The sequence below is a fragment of the Cryptomeria japonica genome, chromosome 1 (genome assembly GCF_030272615.1).
Source record: "Cryptomeria japonica chromosome 1, Sugi_1.0, whole genome shotgun sequence".
Classification (NCBI taxonomy): Eukaryota; Viridiplantae; Streptophyta; class Pinopsida; order Cupressales; family Cupressaceae; genus Cryptomeria; species Cryptomeria japonica.
The window spans coordinates 236,885,102-236,909,451 of NC_081405.1; the positions used below are offsets into that span (position 1 = coordinate 236,885,102).

The 24,350-nt window shown below is 36.2% G+C and overlaps 1 protein-coding gene across 5 annotated transcripts in view; it reads right to left on the bottom strand.

The window, feature by feature from the left end:
- LOC131042252 (mediator of RNA polymerase II transcription subunit 31) overlaps positions 1-24,074 on the bottom strand; it is a 99,988-nt gene extending 75,914 nt beyond the window's left edge. For 4 of the 5 annotated variants that reach the window (XM_057975587.2, XM_059216950.1, XM_057975585.2 and 1 more), the window contains exon 1: positions 23,703-24,074. The gene's annotated coding sequence lies outside the window, so the exon portion shown is untranslated. Of the gene's footprint in view, positions 1-23,310; positions 23,397-23,702 lie in introns of all 5 variants that reach the window. The other variant, XM_059216949.1, reaches the window with a different exon arrangement.
- Positions 24,075-24,350: the final 276 nt, after the last annotated feature.

Here is a 24,350-nt window from a genome sequence, read left to right on the forward strand (position 1 = left end):
GATGACTTGACCTACATTCATGACTTTGACAAACATCTTTCCCTTTTCTCACCGGTACACTAGATACAGATGCTTTAAAAGCAGATTTTGTCTTAGGTACACTGTTATCAAAACTATTTAACTCAAAAGCAGTGAGCTTACCAATCAAAGAATCAACAACAACCGTATACTTAGTAACTGACCTCAACTCTTGAATAGCAAACACTCTAATTGCATAGGCAGGTAATAGGGTTCTACGCATCTTACTCACAACAATGTCTTCTTCTATAGTACCACCAGCACTTTTGATTCCACCAACAACCTCTTTAATCCTCTACCCATATTGAGTAATATTTTCTCCTTCTAACATTCTCATATCATCAAAATTTCCTCTAAGACTCTCTTCTTTAGCCTTTTGAATATACTTATCACCACCATAGATTAATTCTAACTTCTCCCAAACATCAAAAGTAGTCTCTAAACCATGGACATCAATATATTCAATATCAGCCAATGTACTTACTATGGCTTCCAGTGCTTGAATGTTCTCTTGCTGCTCCTTCAACTGATCTGTAGTCACGGGACCAGTAGGAGGTACATATTGAGTAATAACATGCTGCCAAAACTGAGCACCCATACCTTTGATATATATCTTCATTCTATCACTCCATATCCGATAGTTGTCCTTGGTGAATTTGGGACCCTCCTTCTTCATCATCTTCCTCGGATTTTTTCCTCAAGCAGTTAAGCTTCTGCACAAAGAGGACCTAATGCTCTAATACCAATTGTTAATGTGAGGATCCGGTTAACACTGAGAGGGGGGGGTGAATCAGTGATAACAAAAAACTGCAAACTTTCACCAATCTGAACAATACTTCACAAAACAGTTCATAACCAGTACTGGTAGCTGATCTAACAATCACTTAATGCAGATTTACCAAAACATTACCGGTAGCAACTTAAGTGTTCATCATTAATTAAAGACATCAAATGCATAACTTAACAATCCATCCACAACATGAACACAAGGATTTTTCACGTGGAAACCCAAATGGGAAAAACCACGGTAGGAATTGGTACCAACAAAATATTGCACTCTTTCGGAATGCGCCCTATTAGGAGCCTAGCCCACTTAGGAGCTTTACAACAATGCCCGGTTAAGAGCAAACCCTGTTAGGAGCAAAGAAACAGGACTCGGACTCGGGACTCGGAATCAAACTCGGCTTCAAACTCAGGTGGACTCGGGAAAGTGAAAACCTCAAAAAATTTAGAGATATTTAAAGATTTTGGACCCCAGTCTATGTCTCGCCGAGTCTGGCCGAGTTTGGACCCCAAACTCGACCGAGTCCGAGTCCAAGTCCGAGTTTGTTGGACTCATGGGGGGTGACCCAGACTCGGACTCGCTGAGTTTGGGCGATTTCTAGCTTTTTTCATTTCTCTGGTTAGGAGTCACCTGGTCAAGGAATTTTACAACTTACCTCTATTAAAAACTTTACCCTGTTAGGAGTAAGCTCGCTGGAGGATTTAAACTCAAGTTGTTGAGCTACCCGGTTAAGGGATTTTAACAAGATCAGGCCTGTTAGGACCTACCCGGTTAAGGGATTTTAACAAGATCAGGCCTGTTAGGACCTACCCGGTTAAGGGGTTTTGATGCTGCTACAACTGTTAGGAAACAACAGATAAATCATCTGGACTCAGCACTTCATAGCTTGCTATTACAAATCCTTGTCAGCTCCAATCTGCTTCTCTCATGCAGACATCTCAATCTGGTTTGGCACAGATACACTTCTCTGATTGCCGACACACTCAATCTTCTCAAACTCGACCTAAATACATTTTACAATTAGGTCAGTTACAAAACCCTAACCTACAATGAATCTACATCATAGATCATATCAGCTCATTACAAATCATTACAACAAATTACAAGACAATTACAACCATTGAATGATCATAAGTCATCACTACACATCAATCTGATAAGTTGTCAAACCCTTATCACATTCTGCTAAGCACTTTGTTGCTTCCCAAGAAATTTGATCCTTATACACGCCAAAACAGAATCTTACCTTTTCACACAGATTCTGACAAGTCTCATCAACTTATGAACATGAAAAGAATCACCGCCAAACCATAAATTATCACCGGTCAACGATCTTGATACCGATTCTCAAAACCTAGCTGATTATACAACAGTCAATAACAAACATGACTTCCGGTTCTCCAAACATGATGTGGTTCATGTCACAACCTCATTATGATGTCATAAGCACACATTCCAAACCGCAACACCTGACTCAACACAGATGTCTACCACAATCGTCTCTTTCACTATTCCTACTTACTGATTCACTGTCACTTGACAATTTTGCTTTCCAACTCAATCCAATTCAATCCATTACGGGTTAGACTTAACTAGTAGACTAGATGACATACCAAGCATAAACAAACATGGACAACTATGGTTGCCATCAATGACAACACAAATAACTGATCATCATATCATAGTTATATCATCACCAACAGTCCTTTACCTGTACACCATCATCTCCATCAGTTATGCCAACATGCCAACAGAAGTGTTGAGAGAAGTAGTGGGCAGCAACCTAATATACTTAAGTGCCCTTCAAAAATTATGGAAACATATGCAAAGGGCCCTTTCAATAAAAAAACCTCCTCCAATATGTTACACTTAGGGGTGAGAGAAAAAGAACTTCAGGAGGGAGTAGAGTGTGGGACTGTCATGTTTGCTTGACAGATTTTAGGGGCAGCTACACAAGGGTAAAATCTCATTTTTTGGGTGTTCCAGGCCATGGGGTCAAAGCTTGTCCAAAACTAAAAGATGAGGAGAGGATAGATTGTCATAGATTGCATATGGAGGCAAAAATGGGGAAACAAGGTGGGGCAATGCCAGCACCTTCTTTTGCATGTTCACAAACATCTATGCCTATGACATCCTCTATTGGTAGTAGTAGTCAAGTTGAGACGAGAGGAAAGAGGAAGATGAATAGTGAGAAAGCAGGGTCAACAGAAGCTTTGTTTAATGCTCAAGGACGTGAAGCTACAAAGACATCCATTGCTAGATTCTACTTTTCTAATGCCATCCCATTTCATGTGGCATGTTTCTCGTACATCAAACAAATGGTCAAAGATATAGCCACTATTGGTCCCACATTCACACCCCTGGAGATCATGAGCTATAGACTACTCTCCTAGACAAAGAGTATTACAAGGTTAATGTGTTAATAGAGGATGAGGCAAGCTTGGATAAGGTTTGGTTGCTCTATTGTTATGGATGGGTGGGTTGATGTTAGACATCAACCGCAGATCAATATCATTGTCACATGCCTTACTGGTTCTTATTTTCTGAAAGTTGTAGATTGTCTAGAGAAGTGTAAGGATGAAAAGTTCCATTTTAGCATTTTGAGAGATGCCATAGAGGAGGTGGAGGTTGTTGATGTTGTACAAGTAATCACTGATTCAGCACGTGCGTGCAAATCAACAGGTTTGATGGTGGTGGGTACTTGCATGCACATCTTTTGGACCCCTTGTTGTGTTCATGCATTGAAAGACATAGAAAAAATAGTTTGGGTGAAGCAAGTGGTGGCAGAAGCTAGAAACATTCAAATTTTCACTTGCAACCACCACACGTAACTTGCTCTCTTTAGGTCGTTTTCAAAGGGGTTCCTCAAACCTGTTGACACAAGGCATGTCACTTAATTTTGTATCAAACTTCCAATTTTTTATTTTAATGAACACTAAATATAGGTATGCCACTTTAAAATTTTATTATTTTAATGAATATAGGTATGCCACTTACTTCATCTTTTGTTGGAGAGGATGCTTGAGGTGCATGATCCTCTGCAATTGATGGTGGTGAATCCTGAGTGGACTAGATGGCGAGAATCAAACTTTACTGAAGGAAAATCAGCCAAATAAAGGATCCTTGATGACAATTGGTGGTCCACTATGAAGTAAGACATTGCTGATATTTTTATTAAATTGCTAATTGTTTTAAAATTAAATATTAGATTGTTGATTTTCATATTCTAATTTTAATATTTTGAGCTTTGCAATTGCAAATATTTTTGCTCTATCATCTTACCTATTGTAGATGTAATGAGATATGCTGATACAGACTATCCTAGGCTTGGAGAGAGATATGAGACATTTGACAGTATGCTTGGGAAGATAAAGCGAACAATTTTGGCTAAGGATCCTACTTAGGGTGGTATGCGCAACATATTAGGCCCATTGTGACACGGAGATGGAACATAATGAGCACCCAACTTCGTATGGAAGCCTATGCTATGAATCTCAAGTGGTATGCACCAAGGGATGGAAGGGTGCCCCCATGTGATGACGAAGAGGTTTTAGATAGGTTCACATGGGTCATTGATAATATAAATCTAGAGGAGGAGGCTTTGTGCACAATTCCTTGACTTCACAATCCTTCGTGGTACTTTCATAGGTTGCTAGTTCCTCTACTGCAGAGAGGAATTGGTCCACATATGGCTTTATCCACTCTATCAAGAGGAATAGACTTACGTCTAGACAAGTGAAGAAGTTAGTGGCTATGCATAGTGCTCTTCAACTACAAGATCATCAAACTCAAGAGTATCGACAAACTCCAGCTTTACGATGGGAGGTTGATCCGAAAGATGTGGCCCAAATTGATGAGGAGGCACCAAGGGAATGGGTTGGGATTCCATTGGATGAGGTGGACATGGACCATGACAATGGCAAAGACTCGGAGGACTCTGACTTTTTATGCAACGTTTGGAGATGTAGATTAGAGGCAACAATGTACTTTGTTTTTTTGTATTTTTATATCATAATTGACAATGAAACTATATGGCAGCAATGTAGCCTTTGGGCATTTTGTATGTTATTACTTTAGTATCACATGCATATTGACAATGAATTATGAATTATGAATGCATATTGAGTATTGATTATAAATTTTGAAAACAAATGTTGTATGTTCAAACATGTAGTGTCGTAAATTGTCACCAGGCCAATTTACACCTCATGTAAGTGCCCCTACTCTAACATGTCTCCCCCTCATCTCCTATCTAGGTCCGATTTGTGTTGATTCTCCAATTCCGATGCCATGTATATCCATTAGCTGACTTCCCAGAGTGGTATCCTTCTCCCTGGGGCTAAATTAAGGTCCCTAACTGAGGACCAAGGCCGTCCTAGGACCAGAGCACCAACACCCTGGTCTCTCTTAGTTGGGGCCTATTTCAAAATGGGGCAAGGGTCTTAGTTCTCCGGCGGGAATTCAATTTTGTGGCTCTGCATGACCGTTGGAGATCAACCTAATCGGTTAATGACCTAGAGTCCCCTATATATAGACATTTAATCAACCTGATTTCATCCAAGAATCATAAGTCTCCATCTCCAAGCAATTAAGTATCCTTGCATCTGTAAAGCATTCATCATCAAGCATTTTCAGAGATCTTCAAGGTTGCATATTCTTCATTCAACCATTGTGGAGCAAAATTACATCATTCATATGCAAGCATGTGTGGGTGATTAGGGTCTTGTCATGTCCATGCCATTTCATAAAACATGTGATTACATTCAAGAAGCAAAGCATCATTATCGACAATTACAAATCTGAGGTATATCCTTCCATTATTTATTTCAGTATTTGCATTTATTCATTCAAGGTTAATTCCTAAACCGGGGTTTAACTTAAACAAATCCCTATTCCCAACCATTTTTCCTTCTCTATTGTTTGCAAGAACAGGTACACAATTGTAACTTTCAGGATCAACATAATTCACAATGACGAACAAGTTCCCTTTGGACAGCAAAAAGTGCAGAGGACCAAAGCGATGGATATTTTGGTCCCGACAATTCAAGTCGACGTTCTGGGAACAGGTCTGAACATTCACACATTATTCAGATCCAAGTTCATTGCTCCGTTTGCAGATTGCAGCTCACCGTTTATGCATAATTACTTCAATTACGATACATTAACCCTATTTCAACATTTTAACAATTCAACTTAAAAAAAGGGAATCAAACTCCAACCAGTGAATACAATCAAAATTCTCAACCCTATCCTTGTTGATTTGAAGATAGATCTATTGGATTCACCCCTCTTTAATGTGGTGGTCCCTAAGCAAAATCAAGGGATTCTACTACATCTAGTGGCGGAAACCCTAATTTTTCACCATTAAAAATCTTTACATTCTAAAATGTTTTCATAGTATCATACGCCTGCTATATCCATTTTTTCATATGAATATAATGTATATATGCATGCTTTATCCATGTTTTCATATGAACATTAAAAATTTCCCTATATATTTTAAATTTTTCCTATATTTTATATAGCTGTCCCCTTTGTCGTCCCCCCCCCCACTTCCCAAATTTGGCCAAAAAATTTGTCGTCCCGAAAACTTGTCCCGCCATCCCCTGTCATCCCCATCCCAAAAACTCAAGGTAACATAGCTTATTGTAGAAAGGTTCAAGCAACAATGGCCATGAAGCCTTGTTGTCCTCATTTTTTCATTTTCAAAAACGTGACAACCCGTACAAATTTTTGCTTAAAATGTCACTTTTGCCTCCAAGGCAAGTTTTACGAGGTACAAAACTCACATTTGTTAGTGTCAAATCATTGGGGGTGTCTTTGCCATCATTGTCCAAGTTTTGGTGAGTTTTAGTCTTTCATTTTCCTAGCTTTTTGTTCAATTTCGGGTTTCAGAGCAGCCACTGCAAGTTGGAGATTTTACTCTTAAGGCACGCTTCTCGATGCAAAAAATTTGCTCCTTGGTGAACTGGACTGATCTTTGGTCCATCCTCAATTCACGTTTCAAATTTCATCGCGTTTCAAGTTCGTTTCCTATGTCTTTCCTTCAATTTCGGGTTTTTTCTTCCTGACTACATGTGGGAAATTTTCTTTCTATTGCAAGTTATGAGTTTCCTTTATGTTTTTGTGTTGTAAAGGTTTTTTCTAGCAATTACAAGTGCACTTTATTTAAAACTTGTAACTTGTAACTTGTTTTTAATTTTCCCTTTTCCCTTTTTGTCTTTTAAGTTGTTGTAGGAACTTTTTAGACAAATTGCAAGTGAATTTAAAATTACAAGTTTAATGAGAACTTGTAAGTTCTCATAAAAGTTCCTACTTTGTGCTTTTAAGTTGTAATAGAGGTTTTATTTCCCTATTGCAAGTTTTTTTGAATATTTAAAGTGTTTTATATGTCTTATGTTTACTTGTAATGGGAATTTTATTTCCCTATTACAAGTTTTTATGTTTTTATTCCTTTTAGTTGTAATAGGGATTTTATTTCCCTGTTAAAAGTCTTCATGTTCCTTTATGTTTTTAAAACTTGTAATGGGGATTTTAATTCCCTATTACAAGTTGTTTTGTTATTTCTTTTTGCTCTTCTTCCTTTCAAACCCGAAATTGCTCAACTGAAGGAAAAGTAATGCAATTTAACACTTGTAAAGGGGTTTTAAAAAAACAATTGCATCTTTGGAGGGCACATTTGCTTGTAGTTGGAGAGGAAAAACCCGATCTGCATTCTTGCTCTCACAAATCTGATTTTTGTGGCATTATTCCCTTGAATCCATCCCACATTCTTGCTATGCTGCTGGAGATCGATGGTTGGTGCCACATTTTTGGGATTCAACGGTTTTGGCAAACACGTCTTGCATTCATGGAGACGTTTTTGAATGAGTTTTTGCTGGAGTTTTTGCTACGTTTTGGAGCTTGAAGTTCGCCCTTGTTGCCACATTTCAAACAGGTCTTGCATTCTTCAATCATTGAAGAGTGTTTGAAGTCAAATGTATCTCTCTTTCCAAGCTGTTTTTTGTGGAGAGGATTAAATGCAAAACCGATTTACTTGCTGCAAGGAATATCAACGTGGTAGCTCTTTCATCTATTTATAGAGCATTTCATTCTTCCCAAGCTCATTTGTTTTGGTCTAGGGCCTTTGACCAAGCAAGGATTTGGGTTTCTAGGTGATCTTCCCAAATGGATAAGTTCTTTGAATGCAATTTGTAAATTTGCATGATTTTCCACTCTTTCAGATTTTTCCCATTCATTTGATTTTGGGTTTTACAAATCTGATTACAAATTGAAGTTTTTTCCCACTTCCAAAGTTGTCAAGCTGAAAATGTGTCTTTCCTTGTCACATAAAGTTTGCCATTACCAGTCAAAATCATTCTTTCCATTTTCCCCTCATGTCAAAACCCCATTTCATCTAATCTATTCATTTCACACCTTCATTCATTTTTTCCCATTTAAACTCTAGTTGCAGTCGGAATTTTAAAACCTGATTGCAATTGTGTCTTCACTTGCAGACAGCCTTCCACAACCCGAAATTGGTCCAAAATGCACTCAAAAACACTTGAAAATGAGTCTGAAAGGTCCAATTACAAGTCCAAACTTGTAGTTACCCATTACACATATGAAATTGCATGTTTATTCTCCACAATTGCAAGTTAATGCTCTTGGTTTTCCATGCATGTAATGAAGTTTCCAGAACCCGAAATTCACTTGTGAGCCTATTTTTGCATCAATTTATCCCTTCCCTTCTCAGTCTTGTTTGCACACACAACCTACCAAATCAATAAATTAAGGCATGGGCCTTATTTTGCAAGCAAATTCCAAGATTGGAGGATGATACAAAGAAAGAACAACAACATGATGAAGCCACACAAGGAGATGGATAAGTGATGTGAATGGTTGAGAGCATAGAATGCTTTCAAGACATAGATAGGCTTATTGCTTCAACCTTGCAAAGAACTTCTCTCCTGAAAAGCCAGTACTACCCCAAGCAAGAAGATAAGATTGAAGTTTGTTGGCCAAGGACCCAAAGATCATTAAGGATGCAAATTCCCGTTCCGGCTCGAGATATCTTCAACAATCCTGAATACTTCAAGTTCTAGCATCCTGAAGCAGCATGAAGATTTTCAAAACAGAGGATGATGTAGTTAGAGTCGTGTCTTCGGACACATAGAACAGTTTCAATTGTGTATTTGTAATTTTGTTTTGACAAGTTTACTTGTAGAAACAATTTTGTAATTGCAAGTTTATCACTTGCACTTTTGTAATTACAAGTAAGCTAATTACAAGTCAATTTAAGATAGGACTTGTAATTTTGAATAAGTCTTAGTTAGTAGTTGGAATAAGTCATGGTGGTTGAGAGAATTTCTCTAGTTGAGATCCTTCCACCTTTTTCTCAAGACTCCTCTCCTATAAATACTTGAGGGGATCTATTGTAACTTTTATCTTTTGGCAATGCAACAAAATTCTGCTAGTTTGTATGTGCACTCTAAGACTTCGAGCTTAGATGTAACTCAGATTGCTTTCAATAAAAGAAGCAAGTTGTGTTGAGAGTCTGAGACTTTGTGCCAATTCAAGTTGTTATGTGACGACATTTTCTGCAGTTGATTTTTGTTCTATTGTTCAAGAGGGATTTAAATTCAATATTGCAGACTTTGAGCTGCTAATTGTATTTAGAGTTATATGTTTGGTTTTCAGATTTGGTCTTGTAGACTTTGAGCTACTTATTATATCTGAAGCTAGTGTGGAAAGCTCAAGTGGGAAGATAGCTTGTAGACTTTGCGTTGCTTCTATTTTTAAGACTTGTGCATGTAAGGTGTAGTGCATCATGTAGTTAGACTTTGAGCTGCTACAAATTGTGTTTGGTTACAAGAAAACCCCTAGGTTGCCAGTTCGGGTTCAAGCACCGGTTCGGGTTCGAAGAACTAGTACGCCGATACGGCAAGATTTTGAAATGGGGTTTGGGTTCGTTAGTACAAAAATGTAAAAAATTATATATATATATATATAGTACGCCGATACGGCAAGATTTTGAAATGGGGTTTGGGTTCGTTAGTACAAAAATGTAAAAAATTATATATATATATATATATTATAATATATATTATATTATATTATATAGAAATATATAACATAATATATAATATTATATATTATTATAATATTATAGTAATTATATATATTATATTATATTATAATTACAAGTGTTTTCATCGATTACTTTCCGACTCTCCTTCCTTTCAATAAGAACTGTTGAAAGCCTGTAAGCGGGAAATCCTTCTCTATTGCGGTTTCGGGGATCAAAAGCCAAGGGTAAGCCCCCAAAAGCAGAGATGCAGAAGAACGACTTGACCCAGCCAGACAAATATTGCGACTAAGGGATAGATAAATGCTGCGACGGATTGGGGCTACCCAATAGGGAGGAATAGCTCATTTGTCCACTTACAGCAACTGCAACTGTTTTGACTTTACTAACTGTTGTTTTGAACCAAACCAGACACAAACCGAACTCGAACCCAGACCAGTATTTGGGTGTGTGAGTGTCAAACCCGGTAACTTAGGAAAATCATCTAAAAAGGTTGATAGGAGAATAGATATTTGAAGACTTTGAGCTTTCCTTTTGTTTTCCTGTCCTAGGGAAGTGACGGAGGTCTTTGTGCTTTCATGGAAACTTTGCTTCCCTTTATGTTCCAAAAATCCTACGAAAAAGTCTCATTTCTGTATTTGTTGTTATTTATTTTCAATTGCTATTACTTTTCTGCGAAGAGAAAAGAGTATAGTTTTTCTTGAAAGAAGAAAGACTGTTGTTTCACCCATATTAGATTAGTTTAGTTTGTAGATAGGGGGAGCCTTCCCTAAATTAGGAGAGTATTATACTCACACACTGTGGCTGAAACCACAATTTTGCACATCCCTCAGGTGTACAAAATTTTCAACCAACAAGCCTATTTTTTATGATACATTTATCAAGACCATAGGGAAGATCATCAAGGTAAGTTTTTAATCAAAATTTCCCTTTATAAAAAATATTAAAAATGTTACAAGTAGTTGATTTGTGAAATTTTAATAATTTTTTTTTAATTATTCACTTTAGTTTTCTAAATTCCTTTTCGTTCACTCTATTGTTTTCGGTGTTGGAATCATTGGTTAGCATTCTACAATTGGCAGATGGAGATAAAAACTCCATGGGGTACCGATATGAGGACATGGACATGGCCAAATAAGCAATTCAGCATTTAATTGGGTCAAATCAAACCAAACACATTATTGACGGGAAATGGAGCCAACAACTCCAACAACATATATTTCAAAGTATTTTCTAGTACCTTCAATTTTCCGAAATTTTCATTTAAATTAAGTTTCTGATTCACTAAATACTTTACTTCTCTAAAATATAGATCCCATATGTTTTCTACTTATGATTTTTCAAAAGCCATGTAGTAGTTTTTTGCTTTTTAATCTACCAATTTAACTTTAACACCTGATCTTATACAAATCATATTTTTTACAATCTAACAATATAGTTAAATTATTAATTTTATGATATAATTTTTTCATATTATAAATATAGATTACCAGCCTAATTCAATTGATTCGGTAAAATATTAATCAATTCCAAAAAATTCTCAATCATTTTTTCCAGTGCTAATATTGTACCTTCTCTAAATGTCTGCTGCAAGTTGCTTAAATCTCCACATCAAATCATAAAAAGCTTTTAATCCTCAAAACAACTTATCTATGCTTCTTGCAAAGACCATTTAAGTACAAATGTAATAAGCTTTTGCACTAATTATACAATCATAAGACATGACAAGGTGGTGGCATATGAAGTCATCTGATACTTGAAAGCTCCTAGGTTCTTCCTCCATTATAGAGTTGCCTCTGCCTTTCTTTAAATTATATCAGGCGTTCCTCAATAATGAAATTTCTTCAAGTTTGTCTTGGGTTAAAACAGATGACTTGCTATGTATGAATGCCACAAACACCACATTTTATGTTTGAAGCTATTGATTGAACCCTTCCTATCATTTTGAAGATTTTTTTTAGCACTTGTATTTCTATTTAATGGGTAGTAGCTACACTTCTATTGCTGAAAATTTAATTGAATCATCTTTCAATATTTAATTTTAATCTGAAGTTGCCGATTAAGCCTACAGGGCCCATTGCATCAATTTGAATTAGCAGATGGCGGTTGATCAAATGTGGAGTTCCAGTTTCTTTTTTGGGTACGAAGATGGTAAGTATGGCTGGTGGAATGCGACAGTGAATAACTGGGGTTAAATTTTTTGCTTTTATGGTGTAAAGTTGTGCATCCTGAAAAAGGATATTTTGAGATGTTATTGTTGTAACCTGATATATATGTCTCCTCTTTTATGTTAAGGATGCTTTAGTAGGTTTAGGGGGTATATGTTTGGTGGTTTATATGGAAGAATATAGAATCTTCCTCATACTTTGTAATCATTTTATCTTCATATCTAATATATTATAGGCCTCGGCCTTTTGATGGAAAAAATATATATATTTTATTTTCTTGGAGTTTATTGCCATTTCAGTTTTTGTAGGATGTTTTTGAAACTATTGTTTTTGATGTAGAAGGGGTTTGATTTTTGGGCAAAGTGGTGTTCTTCATGACACAGAAATTTTATAGTGATGGTTTTTGGAAAGTTTCCTGGCACATTCTTGAATTTGATTTGGAGTTTGAGTTGATACTTGATACAAATAAACATTGCATTGATATAAACTTTTGCTTCCACTTGTGTAATGTAACCAATCATTGCACTCAAGTTAACAATAATTTTGGTGGAGAAAATATTCTGCAATGTACACTCCACAAAAAATGAAAAAAAATTGCATAGGCAAAATCATCATGTTACGATTTTACAAATTTTTCCCTAGTTGTTTCATCAGCCTCGTTTTTTAATTAATGTGCATCCCCAATTGCTCACATTTACATTCCTAAAGAAAAGCTTGTTGCAATGACGTTTCAAATTTTCTTTGCTACCTTTGGGTGGTGCAATTTTTCAAACAATTCATGCACCCTATGTATGCTTATACATTTTTACAGCATTCATATAGGGCGAAAAATGGAGAAGGTGAAGTGACTCAGTGGACAACTTGTTCATTTCATATAGTGACATGGCATCAATGGCTCTTGGTAATGCATGTGCTTTCTGTAAGCTACAGATCCTATACAAACATAAGCTGCAATGAGGCAGGGGCATATGAAGCAATCCAATACTTGAAAACTCCTGGGTTCGTCCAATACCATTCAGTTGCCTCTGCCTCTCTACAAATTATATCAAGCATTTCACAGTAATGAAAATTTCCTACAATTTGTCTTGGGTTAAACCAGATGCCCTGCTATGTAAGAGTGTCACAGGCACCACATTTTAAGTTTGCAGGTACTGATTGAACCCTTCCCAGCATTTTAAAGATATTTAATAGATAGTGGCTACATTTCTATTACTGAAAATTTAATTGAATCATCTTTCACTATTTAATTTTCTTCGAGTTTACTGCCATTTAAGTTTTTGTGGTATGTTTCTAAAATTGGAGTTTTTGATGTGGAAGGGGTTTAGTTTTGAGGCCAAGTAGTGTTCTTCATAACTTACTAATTTTATAGTGATGGTTTTGCGAAAATTACTTGCACATTCTTGAATTTGATTTGACACTTGAGATGATAGAAGTTAATTTTGCATTGTTGTATTTGTGTAATGCAACCAGTCGTTGCACACACATTAGAAATAATTTTGATTGAAAAAATATTCCGTGATGTACACTCGACATCAAATGGAAATATTTTCACATACAAATTCATCATTTTGCAATTTTACAAATTTTCCCCTAATTGTTTCATCAGCCTAATCATGTTGCTTTTCTAATTCTTTGTTCATCATCAATTGCTCACATTTACATTCCTAAAAAAAGAATGCTGCAGTGACATTTCACATTTTGCTCCTCTTCACCACATTTAGAGGATGTATTTTGTCAAACAGTCCATGCACCATATGTATGGTTCTACATTTTACATTCAGGGGAGAATGCAAAGAAGTTGAAGAGATTGGATTGGACAACTAGTTTATTGCATTTGGTGAAACAGTAATGAAGCCTGAGCTTTCCATACAATTTGGTTATCATATTCCATCTGAAGACATTTAGTTAGTCATATCATTGAAAATTATGCAAACATCCACGTCCACCAAACTTTTGCACTAATCATATCTGGTGACAAGTTTACAATCTGCTCATAGTAAAGTTTTTTCTGGTCTCTTCTTGAGGATTTTAATGTAGTTTCCTGAGCCACAGGTACATATATAACTACAAAACGTTTAGAATCCCTGATCTTATATTCTATTTTAAAGTAATCTTGTTTTGCAAGGAATCGACAAAGAAAACAAAGGCAATTCACAAATATACACAGAAAATAAGAGCAGAAGAATGTTTGTATTTTATGTTCTTAGCACCATTTGAAGGAGCAAACCTCCCAATAGAGCATAAACTCAAATTACAATGCTCAAGATATTTTACACTTGCTAAGTTTTATTATGATACATAGAATCCAGTTGAAGACAACAACAAATATCCCACTGCTATATCACGTGGGGTAATTACTTTTAGAGTCTAGCTAAAGACAACAACTACTATACCATGCATGTAGGATAGCTACATTTACTCTAGTTTAGTAAAAAAGGTGACTTAAAAGGTATCTGAATCCAAGCTCATACTAACTAATACCAATAATAACATTAGAATGGCTGTTACTAACATTACCCCCACTTTCAAAAAAGCTCTATCCTCAAAGCTTGACAAAAAGAAACTTATATAGAACTTTGGCGGGCTCATATATTACATCTTTAGGTTGCGCTCCTTTCTATTAAAGTAAAACCACTTCAACAACACAATTATGAAGTTGCTTCACTTGTTTATCTAAGATTGCCTCCAATTCCAATAAGATGGATGCCTCCTTATCCAATGTGGGAAGTTCTATCAGTACTTGGGTAGCTTGCCCAATAACTCACTTGAGGCAAGAGACATGACAAACCAAGAAAATCTACGAAGAGGAGGGGAGCATGAACTTGTACACCACCTCCTCTATTCACTATACTCCTTGATAAGGGCCATAACATTTTGGACTCAACTTATCATCCACCTTGTTGCACAAGGAGGACCGCCAGTAAGGCTTTAAAAATAGCTAAACCCAATCACAAACTTCAAAGCTATGCTCAAACTTGTGTTATCCACTTGTTGCTTCCAATGATTTTGCACTTGTTGCAAATTGTCCTTAAGGACGTTGAGAACTTTCTCTTATTAGAAAGGAGAGCTATCAATGACTTGTACCCTAGAAGAACCTTGAACATAAGTAGCCAAATAAATTGGTGGCTGACCATAGAAAGCCTCATATAGGACCATATTGGACATACTATGATGAGTGGTATCATACTTCCAACATACTAGTGGCAACCACACAGCCTATTGCCCCTATAGCTGGGATAGGAAACATCTCAAGTAAGTTTCTAAGCATTTATTTACAACCTTCGTTTGATCATTGGTCTAAGAATGATAAGCAAAACTCAAGTTCATTTAAGTACCCTACAACTTAAATAATTCCTGCTAAAAATCCTTGTGAAGTAAAGATCACAATCACCAGCAACGAAGTAAGCCATGGCATGAAGCTTGAAGATTGTGTCCAAAAAAAAATTATGCCACAATTATTGTTGTTTAGGGGTGGGGTATGGCACAAAAATGAGCATACCTAGTTAGTCATCGATTACCAAAAGAACTATTTACCACCCGACTAAGGAATCCTCACAATGAAATCCATAGAAGTATTTACCCAAGCAATGTTTGTAATAGGTAGGATCTATAAAAATCCTATCAATTCAACTATCTCCCCTTTGTTGTTCTAACATGCATCACACTAGACCATAAAAGTTTTGACATCTTGCTTAAGTCAATCCCAAAGAAATTCCACATGATGAGCTCATACATCTTCAAGAAACTAGAGTGGCTTGATGTAGGTGATGAATGAAGTAATTGAGGCTAGAGTTGGGAGTTGTCACATAAATAAATTTGCCGACGATATTTGGATACTTATCCCAACCATATAAACCTCAGTACCAATTGAGGATCTCATTCCAACTATTTAACAATCTAGTAATTTTTCAAATTAGGCTCCTATTCTATACAAACCTCTTCAATCCAAGTGCGCATTAGAACTAAGAGAGAAAATGATGAATCTTTCTCTTCATACTTATTTGAAAGAGGATTAGCCACCATATTTTCTGTATTTTTTATAAATAATCTCATAATTGTAGCCTCATCACCCATTTGTGTTTCTTAGGCAAGGAAACCCTTTGCTGTAATAAATCTAGAATGATCAATTCTGATTTAGAATTTGTGAACTAATAGGTAAGGATGACATTGTGGAACATGTAGAATAGCCCATTTTTTATTCTTAGTTGGATTTAGCTAAATTGTGCTCTTATAGTTTCTTGTTGGTGGAAGCGAGTGGCTAGCCCTCTTGCATCAAAACAACATCCATACCTATCATCAAGGCATCATAGTCTAGGACAAATGATTTGTGCAAATCAAGGAACACATAGTAGCTTTAAGGGCATGGAAAGTTGGTTCTACTTCAACAAACCACAAAAGAATTATTTTTAAGAAACATTATCAAAGGTCTTACAATGTTACAATAATTTTGAACAAAATAAAAATAGTACCTAGTCAAAATTAAGAAACACCACAAAATCTTAATGGGTTTGGGTTTAGATCACTCTCACATTGCCTTGATCTTTTTTGGATTGACTTGCACGCCCATTTGCAAAACAATATGGTTTTGAGATACTCCATCCATTGCATCCTAAAGGCACTCTTACAGTTCTTGGCAAAAAAAGAATGGTCCTTTAAAATCTTGAGGGCAATCTCCACATGCTAGAGATTCTTAGCGCAACTATGATTATAAAAGAGTGTCATAAAAAAATTCGCATAGGCAATCCTTGAACACCTTATTCATCAAACTTGAAAAGGTAGAGGGAGCATTAGTCAATGCCAAAGGGAACCACCAAGAATTCATAGTGACCTGCATGTGCCTTGAAAGCTATTTTAAGAATATTCTGCTCCTTGGCCCACATCTAATGATATCTAGAGTAAAGATCTAACTTGGTAAAAAATAATTGCCCCTAAGAGCTCATCCAATAAATCATTAATGATGGGAATAAGGAGCTTTCATACCTTAAAGTATAGTCCTTTCCATATTAACTAAATTTCATCCAAAGGTAGAAACAATCATAAGTGAGTAACACTAGTGTTTGCATCAATTGCACTCTAAACACCACATCAACACCACCCAAAGAGAGCATACATGTGAGGTCATTTAATATTCCCCCATAGGGAGTTTGACATTATGACACTTGCCACCACAAGACATGTTAATCCCATTGGCCACCGTAATTTGGAAATTGTTGTAGAGTTGGTTGGCAAGTTTCTTGCTAATGAATGATGCAGCAATGATGTAGCCATCACCAATTATGACCACAATTTGTTGGTACTTAATGTAAGATTTTGAAGGTTTGCAGGGGGAAGAGGAATTTGCAAAAGCATAAATAAAGACGTGTGCGTCCTCTAATGACTCATCATCTAGCAAACCTACCTCTACTTCCTTGTCTAAAGACTCCCCATCATCACTAGGCATCACTAAAAATTCATTGAGATACAATGGCTATCCTTACATCTACACCCTTTCTCTTCTTTTTATCATAGTTGAAACGGATTCCCTTGGTCCTTTTCTCAACCAATTCTTACTACAATGAATTGTGGATAGTGTTGGACCTATTTCCTCCATTTGTGAAAACTTGCTTCAATCAATCAAGTTAAGGAAACAACATTTGCCATTGACTGGGGGCATTCATCTTAAACTTCGCTTGAATCTTAGTTTTCAAGCCATAAATACTCAGTTACCGGTTCTTGCCAAAAATGGCCGGGTCCTGGTCCTAGTTCATGCCCGGTCCTGGTCCGACCTGGGTCCCACCCGGGTCCTACCTAGCCACCTGGGAAGGACCCAGGTGGGACCCAGGTCGAACCAAGGAGAACCTGGGTGAACCCAAGCCTGCGGGTTCCCAAAAACGAGGCCCACGAATTAGAAAACAAAGAAAAACAATTAAAAAACAAATTTTTTAATCTTATTTTAACATCTAAACCCTAATCCGCCCCTTTATCATGCATTTCATGCATCAAAACATGCATTCAACTCATTCTACTTGCATTTTTGAAGATTTTTTCTCTACAATCAGGTTTCTTAGTTTTTGAATTTTTCTTCGAAGGTGACGACTACGAAGGTGTGAGACACGCATCAAAGACATAGGAATCACCAGAGAAGGAAGATTTAGCCACTAAAGGTAAGTGAATCTGAAAAAATTTTCAAGTTTTCAAGAATTTTTCCAATGTTTTTCAAATTTTTAAAGTTTTTTTAAGTTTTTTTAATTTTTTTTAAAGAAGTCTTGTATATTTTTTTACGCTTTGTATGCATAGTATGGGGTTATAATGCCGAAACTTTAATAATTTTTTTCAATAATGTTGTGCTTTCTCTTTCCATTTTAGGTGCATCATTCATATAATCATACATAATGGTTGGAACTGGAAGTGCAAGTGCAAGCTCTAGTTCAGTAGCAAATGTCCGAACTGAAAATAACCCCTTTAAAATTGATCAAGATTCACCACTTTGGCATTATACAACAATGATCAAGCCAGTGTCTGGTGGTGGGGGTTTTGTTTGGCAATGCAACCATTGTGGCACTGAGTATACCAGTTCATACTTTCAAGTGAAAGGCCACCTTTGTTTCATCCCTAGGCGTGGAATAAAATTTTGTAAGGGATCAGATGGCAGGGGGCTGTCAAAAGCTCTAGTTTTGGGATATATTAGAGAACAAGAGGAAGCTGATAGGAGAAGTAGCAAAGCAAAGACTGATCATCCTCTTGTCCATCCAAGCTCAACGTCTAAGAGGCCTTCTAGTAGCATTGGCTCCACAAGACCAGCTGGTTCACATCCTTTCATGCAAAACCCACCAGTTGATGCAGTAGATAATCAAAATGTTGTGGCTTCACAAAAAAGAGGCCCATTGGATTTTGCCTTCAAAAATGAACTGAGAGAGATTGCAGATTCCAAAATTGGACGTTGCCTTTATGGCAATGGGCTTCCTTTCAACCTTGTTAGATCACCTTACTTTCGGGACATGGTGCATACTCTTTGCAATACACCTTCTAATTATGTTTGTCCAGGGTATGAAAAGGTGAGAACCACCTAATTGACAAAGGAGAAAGCATCCGTAGAGTCACAATTGAAGGTCATCAAAGATACATGGCAGGAAACAGGTGTGACCATTGTTTTTGATGGATGGAAATATTATAAAAATAGGCCATTGATCAATGTTATAGCAGTGTGTCCTAAAGGGGCAATGTTTTTGAAAGCAGTGGATTGTGAGGGGCAAGTGAAAGATGCAAGTTTCATTGTCAATATCTTGATGGAATGCATTGACATGATGGGGCCTCAAAATGTTGTCCAAGTTGTAACTGACAATGCTAAAAATTGTAGGGCAGCAGGGACTATAGTGGAGGCTACATATGGTCACATCTTTTGGACACCATGCGCAATACACTCACTCAATTTAATCATGCAAAAGCTTGGCACACAAATTGATTGGGTGAAAAAACTGTATGCGGAGGGCGGGGAGATTCAAATGTTTGTGACTAATCATCATATGTCACAAGCCATTTTCAGGACCTTCTCCAAGTTGGAGTTGTTGAAGGTAATTTATAATTACTAATTTTAAATTTTATTTTTTAATTTTTTAGTTTTAAATTTGTATTTTTTATAGACTTACATTTGATATATGTTGTGTATTTTGTTATGTCATGTTAGGTTGCTGAAACACGATTTGCATCTCACACGCTCATCTTAAGACGACTTCTGAAGGTGCGAGACTCCTTGAGTTCTATGGTCATCAACAGCTTGTGGAGTGTATGGAAGCAGTCCCACACAGAAAGAGCTCTAAAAGTAAGAGCATTGATCCTTAGTGAGAAATGGTGGGATGATGTGGAATATGTTTTGAATTTCACTGAGCCCATCATGAGCATGATCAGGTATGCTGATACTGATCGCCCATGTTTGGGTGAGATTTATGATGGCATGGATTGCATGGTGGAAAAAATAAAAGAAGTAATAAATAGAAAAAAAAATGACCCAACGGAAACATTTTTCAAAGTTGTGCAGAAAATTGTTGTTGACCGTTGGAACAAGATGACCACCCCCTTACATCTCTTAGCATTTGCTTTGACGCCAAAATTTTATAGTGCAGAGATGCTTGCAACACCAAGGAGTGTGCCACCATATAGAGATGCAAAGGTTGCTTCTGGCTATAGGGCTGCCTTTAAAAAGATATATCAAGATGAGGAGACAAGAAATATTGTCTTGAGGGAGTTTAGCCAATTTGTATCTACAAAAAATCATGATGTTGTAGCTCTTAATGCTAGATATGGGATGGATGCTGATGAGTGGTGGTATGTACATGGTCAAGGCTCCGTTTACTTGCAGCCTCTTGCAATTAAACTTAACTCCCAAGTATGTATCTTTTTATTTTTTATTTTTATAGTTTTCCAATTCCATTTGATGTTATCATATTTTTATTTTATAATTTTAATTTATAAATTTCTAATTATGTTTTAACTTTTAACAGGTTGCAAGTTCTTCTTCAGCTGAGCGGAATTGGAGTACATACTCCTTCATCCACTCAGTCAAACGTAATTGTTTGGGTGCAAAGAAAGCTGAGGATTTGGTCTTCATACACTCCAACCTTCAATTGTGATCTAGCCCCTAAGTGTGCTGATTTGGTCTTCATAAGGACCCTGGATATAGTGAGGGTGTAACAAGGAATTGGGATCTAGCCCCTAAGTGTGCTGATTTAGATGCTACAGTTGCACAACTTTGCCAAGTCTCTATAGATGAGGCAGTTATGGAATTTGAGAGAGACATAGCTAGTGGGAGTGGCATTCCATTTGATATTGGTTCAATTGATGCTGAATTTGAACCACTTGATGACCTTGGGCTTGGGTTGGATGCTTCAGATGAAGATGAATATGGAATTTAAATCCCATAGATGGCTTGTAATTTGAATGTTTAACTTTATACTTTATTGTGTCATGACATTTTCACATTTTGAAACTTGAATCAGTTGAAACTTGAAACTTGAAACTTGAATATTATCTTTTTTGCAAATTATGAATATGATATTACATTTATGATTTATGATATATCAATATCAGAATATTTATTGGCTGTGGCAATTATGAATTTATGATTTATGATTTATCTGTTATCATTTATGTATCATTGTATGGGAAAGTTACATTGTATGTTTCATATTTGTATGTTTGACTGTGAACATATATAATTTTGATGTTTGAAGTTTGAACATATATATATATATGCTATCCCCCACTGATAGCACTTACCATTAAAATATATATATATATATATATATAAAAATTAAAATATATATATATATGTGTACGGACGAACCCGAACCTGTACCCAAGAAAAAAAAAATTGCCGAATCCGAACCGGAACCGGTAACTTAGCATAAATAAAGTAATTGCAAGAAGAATCTAAGTAGCCTACTGTCAAATTCAACACCTCAAATTCAATTATGTAGCCAATAATATTTCCTATTTGAACCAAGTTTAAGAGTCTACAATCTGGGTCCTTGTAGATGCCCTAACGAAAGCAAGGGAGAAGGCCTTTGGAAAATTCATGTCATCTTGAAACACATAGCAAAGAGTGTACACTATGGACACCCTTGAGTTGTTACTCTCCCTATAAAGAAAATCTTGTTGTCCTTAAATGCTCCTTAGGAGGAACTTGATGAACATCAAGGTAACATTCCATTGTGCCCGGCCATGTCATCACTCCTTTACAAAATTTAGGTATGTTATTTTTTAGGAGCTTGAAGGTGCCCTAGCAATAGAAAAGGTGATGATGAGGAGATGAATGGTTGTTGGAGTGAGTGAGGTAGCTTTTAGGTGAAAGTCTACCTGGCGCAAGTTAGTAGCAACTAGCAAGGCTATTGAATTGATCATGGAGGGACCCCACTTGAGACTTGTGGTCTTGTATGCTAGCTTCAATCTAGGATTTGCCTTAGGAGGCATTGTGATATAATGGAATGTGATATTTTGGGCTAGCTAAAGTTAGATATCAAAATGCATAGAGCAAAGAAATGATCGCAATAGAGTAAATGGTTGGATGACGTGAAAATTTCTCAAGCCAACCAAAATGGGTTCTCAAAGTTATGTATGAAAATGGTCAGATTGAAGAGAAGATAAATAAAAGGTGCAATTTTTTTTCCTTTAAAGATAATACCCTATGGGTAGATTTTTCAAATAGAACTAGCAAATTCTTTTCAGTTAGGGAGAAATTTGGCTTAAGAATTACAAATGAAAAACTATATGGGAGAGAAACATTGCTAATGTGATTGACACAAAACCAGCAATTTGGAGACTGTTGTCTAGTTTCTAACATTGCTATATGTTGACCCACTCACGTACAGCAATAAAACTGCTCAAATTTCTATTGACTTGCTCAGATATCTCAATTTATGACTGCCCATGCCCAAATCTGTGCATACTGAGGGAGAAAAGGGACCCTATGATGTTAGCATGTGTTTGTCTATAGGCTCTTTGATTTACTTGTCTCATTCTTGAATAGTAAACCATTCCAATTTTTTCAAAGCTCTTACTATGAAGTACTCCACTATCCTGTAACTACATGATCTCGTCTGTGAGATAAAACAAGACTAACTTCATAGCATTGATTGATAACTAGTGCACCATGAACTGCAAGTGGCTCATGGCTTCCTATGATGGGGAATTTTCCTATACACATGAAGTCTTGAAGGTACATGGAAGTTCAAAGTTATACACAATATTGTCCGAGGCCTCAGTATTGGAATCTAAGCCATTCTCACTTCACTAGACCCTTTATGGGGAATCTAGTTTAACCAAAACTAACAATTGTTCTAAGGATAACTAAACACCTTTGCTATAGGGAATCCAAACTAGGCAATTTATTGCAGCAAATATTTTTTTCAAAACAAATTAGAGTGCCCCAGTTCTTCCACCACTTTTTAATAACCGATATCCCTTAAGAGCAAGGTGAAATAATATGGTGGGCAGTTGTAGTAAGCCACTATTTTGATACTACCGTAGGTAACACATCCTTGGAAAGTGCTCTGCTACCACTTGCAAGAAACCTACAAAGAGAATAGTGGCAATACACAAATATATGCCAAAAAAAAGAGAAAGAATGCTTGAATATTATGTACACGGTGCCACTTCAAGGGGGCGATTCTCCGAATAAAATGCAAACTTGGCCTAAGTTATTCAAGATGTTTTAAACTTTCTAAGTTATAGCAATATGTAGAGTCTAACTACAATTTATCTAAAACAAAAAGAAATTTCAAAATAATCAATAACCAAACCTGTTATTTTTTGCCCAAAGAGAAACTCCAACCCTATGAGAACAGAAAAGAAATGCTACCGCGCGGCTGTGAAAAATCCTTTTGAACTAAGCCAAAAAAAAACCCAAACCCCCAAATCAAACAAAAGTAACCTCGAGAATAAGGAAAACAAAATAAACAAAACTTAAAACTGTCAAATAAACGTAATGAACTAAAACGGTATCTAACCCTATGAATTACAATACTACCATATGTGAAAACATCTGTAGATAAAACTACAATCCAATGCCTTCATTTAACAGATAGCAACAGAATTGTTATAGGATAAATAAAAAACAACCAAAAATGATCTGCCTATGTATAGATTCCAAAACAAACAAACAAAAATCAATAAACCATGACACGAGACTTACCTCAAGAATCTTCACAAATTGTGCCGCGCTGTCAGCAATGTCGATGAAAAAAATGGGCAGAGTTCGCGGGAAAACTAATACGATCTTGTCACAATAAATGCAAATTAGATCTAAACATATCGAGCTCTAAGAGAAAATAGATTCTTGAGTCCGATACAATATTATTTCGTCCTTGTACGAAATCGTTGGTTTCCGGTGCCCTAAAGATGGTTTAATGGCAAGATCTACCGGTTAAAACCTGTCGGCTGAATAATTTGGTGAATTGATCTATCTATTCATTGCAAATCAAGGACCGTTGCAAATTTGAAATCCAGATTTCTCATATTCCAGAGGTTAAGGAAAGTTTATCGTCAGCTGATTCATCGTTTTTTTTCTAGAATATTCACTATCATTATTTAATTTTATAATTACTTTTATTAATTTTTTTCATTATAATTATTTATTAAATTATATGATAAAAAAAAATTATATTTTAAAATCTAATTTAAATAAAATAAATAAATCTAATCTAGTTACGCCGAGAGGTGTAGACTACAATGGCAGCCATTTCGTGTAAAGTTTTATTCATCCTCTGTTTAAATCTAGGCAAAGATTGTAATCACCACCGTTCTTGCCAACAATGATGTCATTTGTATATGATTGTGCACG